Below are 4,537 nucleotides of genomic sequence, written 5' to 3'. Positions count from 1 at the left end.
CAATTTTTTACTCCCACAATCTGACGTCGAATAGTAGGCCTACATTATCTGCTCCAAATTTGAATTTAAGAATTGACACTGACAGCAATAATAAAAGAAAGCTGAGCAGAAGTCTGTCTTGCTGGTGGTAAAGTATTTAGTTTTAGTAGCCTACAGTGGACAGCAGCTGATTTGTGTGGAGGCGGATGTACTTCACTGTACTGCGTTTTATTGATAAATGAGCCATACAACTTTGGGGATATTTAAGAGCATTTCCATAGATCGGTGTAAATTTACTGGGAATTTGGGGGAAACCCATGGTACTACATTCATGTTGACAAGTTTGATAAATAATGTTTTATATCTTAATTAGAGTTGTTATATGATATTGCCTTGAGGGCATTGAAGGCAAGTAATAATTTATCACTCCAAACATGGCAATAACAATATCTTATATTCAATCATGACATAACCAAAATCTATCGACTCTAGCCAGTAGGCTACAGACCTCAGCAGGCACGCCATTAGAGCTGGGCGATATGGATATTACGATAAATTACGATAAATTGCCTGAATATATGTAATAACAATAAATATGACGATTAGTTTATAACAATGTGCAGTTTTAGTCATTTATTATCCTTTAAACTACTCCTACTAGGTTGATGGTTCTATCCATCAATTGTGCCATCATCCATATTAACAAACTTATTTCATTTCAAACTTAACATTTCTCTAGTATAGGCTACTTAACCTAAATAACGATATCAGCAAAATGCCTGCGATAAGTGATCGGTATGGTCAGGGGTGGATCATTTTCGTTTAATCGTCCCAGCTCTACACCCCATGCATAGTTTCACTGTCCTGGGTCAATATTGCTTACTTGAATAACATGTGCATAGATTTCCATACAGTGATTGACCCTTAATTCAGTAGGCTGTGCAGTATTTAACATGCTATCCTCCAACAACAACAAAAAGCCCCAGGCATACTGACTCACACGTGACTGAAGTTGGCCGGTTGACGCTGGGTAGTAAAAACGAAATTGGGTCTAAATGTGACATTAGTTGTGGGCATTAATCAAAGCGGGGTGGACCCACGCTGAGTAATGGGCTCAGTATGTGGAAACATTAATAATCTGCGAAACAAGACAAACTTACAGTCTTACAAAAGCAAAATTACTTTTACAAATCCTGCTGGGACTGTATAATTAACATTACCAAGCAACAGCAGGACTCCAAGGAGCTGGGATAATTGAAGGATTTCTGTTTCTTCATTAGGACTAGACTGGGGGTAGGTTTATGTTCTAGCCTGGCATGACACCCTTCTAGCCTCGCTCATAACACAAGAGTAGCTAAATACCAGGAGTTAGACATGCATCAGTAGATAAGACGATATTTCAGCATATATTTGTAAACGTTTATATATAGTGCAGAAAGCACAGTAAGACACAATGAAAACCCCAGTGTGTTATAACAGAAACAAACTCAGGAAATCTGATAGAAAAACAAGGAACAGTAAATACAGTTTCAAAATATAGCAGCCAGGGATCAGACATCCTAAGAAATGGTACTATCACTTACGATCACACATGCAACAATTTCAAAGATTTTACTGAGTTACAGTTCATGTAAGGAAATGTCAGTTGAAATAAATTCATTAGGACCTAATCTATGGATTTCACATGACTAGGCAGAGGTGCAGCCATGGGTGGGCATAGGCCCACCCACTGGGGAGCCAGGTCCAGCCAATGAGAATGAGTTTTTCTCCACAATAGCGCCTTATTTCACTGCTGCTCTTTAATTATTTGTTACTTTTATGACATTGTTTGGGGGGGTATTTTTCTTAACTGCATTGTTGATTAAGGGCTTGTAAGTAAGCATTTCACTGTAAGGTCACCTGTTGTATTCGGCGCATGTGACAAATAAAATTTGATTTGAAATACTCCTCAGCACCCCCTTCTTGATATGCAAGTGAATTAATTATCTTGGCAAAGGAGACACTCACTAACACCGATGTGCAAAATAATTGAAAGAAATAAGCTATTGCATATGTAACTTTAAATAAAATACAAAATCAGATCATGAAACATGGGACCAACACTTTTTACATGTTGCGTTTATATTGGGGCGGCAGGGTAGCTTAGTGGTTAGAGCGTTGGACTAGTAACCGGAAGGTTGCAAGTTCAAACCCCAAGGTACAAATCTGTCATTCTGCCCCTGAACAGGCAGTTAACCCACTGTTCCTAGGCCGTCATTGAAAATAATAATTTGTTCTTAACTGACTTGCCTAGTTAAATAAAGGTAAAATAAAAATATTATTGTGCATTCAAAATCAATAGGTTTTTGCCCCCTACTGGGTGAGTGGGGACATGGGGCTGTATTTGAAATTATAATAATAACTTGTAATATTGGTTAGACTAACAATAGCATTAAAGTGCTATTACAGAGTAATCAATGAAAAGAATACTTTTACAAAATGAGTCCTACTCTGTGTAGTTTCTTTTGACTTCCAGAGATCTTCAATGAGAGCATTTATCTACATATGGATCCTGTATATGTGTAGTGGATCTGTGTTTTTCCATTTTGTAGTGCACAGTCCCATTTTGCTATCTGGCATTCAAAAGTACCCACCCCGTCAATGAAAAAGACTGTTGTGTATTTAGTCTCGGAGTTCCAGGTTGACAGGCTACTATGTGCAGGGTCAGGGACTTAAGGTCAGAGATTCTGCTTTATCCTGCAGAGAACAGACACTGTTATCAGACTCTCAGACTAAGTGGAGGCCAGTCTGCAGTCTGCTGCTAATCAGCCAAGGAAACATGTGGGTCTGGTAGAATGCAGCAGGCTGATAAGACATGGGGAGAGTTGCACTGCAGGCCATCTAGGCTGCTCTCTCTATGGCTCTCTCACCTCTGTCTCCAATGTAGGCAGGTCAGCAGTATCAGGACAGTGAGCACAGCAGGAATGGAACACAGTAGGATGGTGTCCACTGAATCAATGCCCTCTGGATTGGAACAAACACACACAACATACAGACACACATATGGATTAACATCCACAAACACATGCACAAGTGCACATAAACACACACACATATGGATGAACAACTGTCTACTCCAATGGAGGAAGTCAATAGAATAGTTCCAACATCTCTGCCTGTCGTAGTCCTCCCCTACAGCCGTTGGACCAGCAGGACTCCTTCCATGTGGATCCTGTACAGTCCAGACAAACCACTCAACTGGTACCACAGCCGTTCTCCTGGTGTAACTACAACCTCAAGATTTCCTCTTCAATCTGGACGTAGAGGCTGTAGTTGGCGCTGAAGCCATACCTCTCTGCTCCAGAGGAACAGACTCCCACTGCAGGACAACTTCTGCTCAGGTTCTGCACCACTGCCTTTGGGCCAGCAGAGCGGGCTGAAGATCAGTGTAAAAGGGTGAGTATAAAGGAATACAATACATCCACACAAAAATGTATTCATTATTGTGACAGCTACTGATAAATCAATGAATGAGCTGAGCTAAAGCCTAGGACATACATTAGGTCTGTGTTGTGTGTGTGTGTGTGTATTTTACCTCCTTGCCTGGTGTAGGCTTGTACTGACAGCTCATACCCAGTCACTGCACCATACTCAGGCCTCAGTCTAGCTGTAGCACAGCTCCAGCCACACGCCCTCTGACAACAACAATACTCCCACCCATGTTTATAATGTAATTCCATGCAACAGCACATACTTGTCTGTCAAGTCTTTGTACATACAACACATACAGTGGGGCAAAAAAGTATTTAGTCAGCCACCAATTGTGCAAGTTCTCTCACTTAAAAAGATGAGAGAGGCCTGTAATTTTCATCATAGGTACACTTCAACTATGAGAGACAAAATGAGAAAAAAAAATCCAGAAATTCACATTGTAGGATTTTTAATGAATTTATTTGCAAATTATGGTGGAAAATAAGTATTTGGTCACCTACAAACAAGGAAGATTTCTGGCTCTCACAGACCTATAACTTCTTCTTTAAGAGGCTCCTCTGTCCTCCACTCGTTACCTGTATTACCTAGTGAATGACCTGCAGAGAGCTGGGACCAAAGTAACAAAGCCTACCATCAGTAACACACTACGCCGCCAGGGACTCAAATCCTTCAGTGCCAGATGTGTCCCCCTGCTTAAGCCAGTACATGTCCAGACCCGTCTGAAGTTTGCTAGAGAGCATTTGGATGATCCAGAAGAAGATTGGGAGAATGTCATATGGTCAGATGAAACCAAAATATAACTTTTTGGTAAAAACTCAACTCGTGGTGTTTGGAGGACAAAGAATGCCGAGTTGCATCCAAAGAACACCATACCTACTGTGAAGCATGGGGGTGGAAACATCATGCTTTGAGGCCGTTTTTCTGCAAAGGGACCAGGACGACTGATCCGTGTAAAGGAAAGAATGAATGGGGCCATGTATCGTGAGATTTTGAGTGAAAACCTCCTTCCATCAGCAAGGGCATTGAAGATGAAACGTGGCTGGGTCTTTCAGCATGACAATGATCCCAAACACACCGCCCGGGCAAC

This window comes from Oncorhynchus clarkii, chromosome 5, assembly GCF_045791955.1.
Source record: "Oncorhynchus clarkii lewisi isolate Uvic-CL-2024 chromosome 5, UVic_Ocla_1.0, whole genome shotgun sequence".
Lineage (NCBI taxonomy): Eukaryota > Metazoa > Chordata > Actinopteri > Salmoniformes > Salmonidae > Oncorhynchus > Oncorhynchus clarkii.
Note: the sequence above shows the minus strand (reverse complement) of the source record.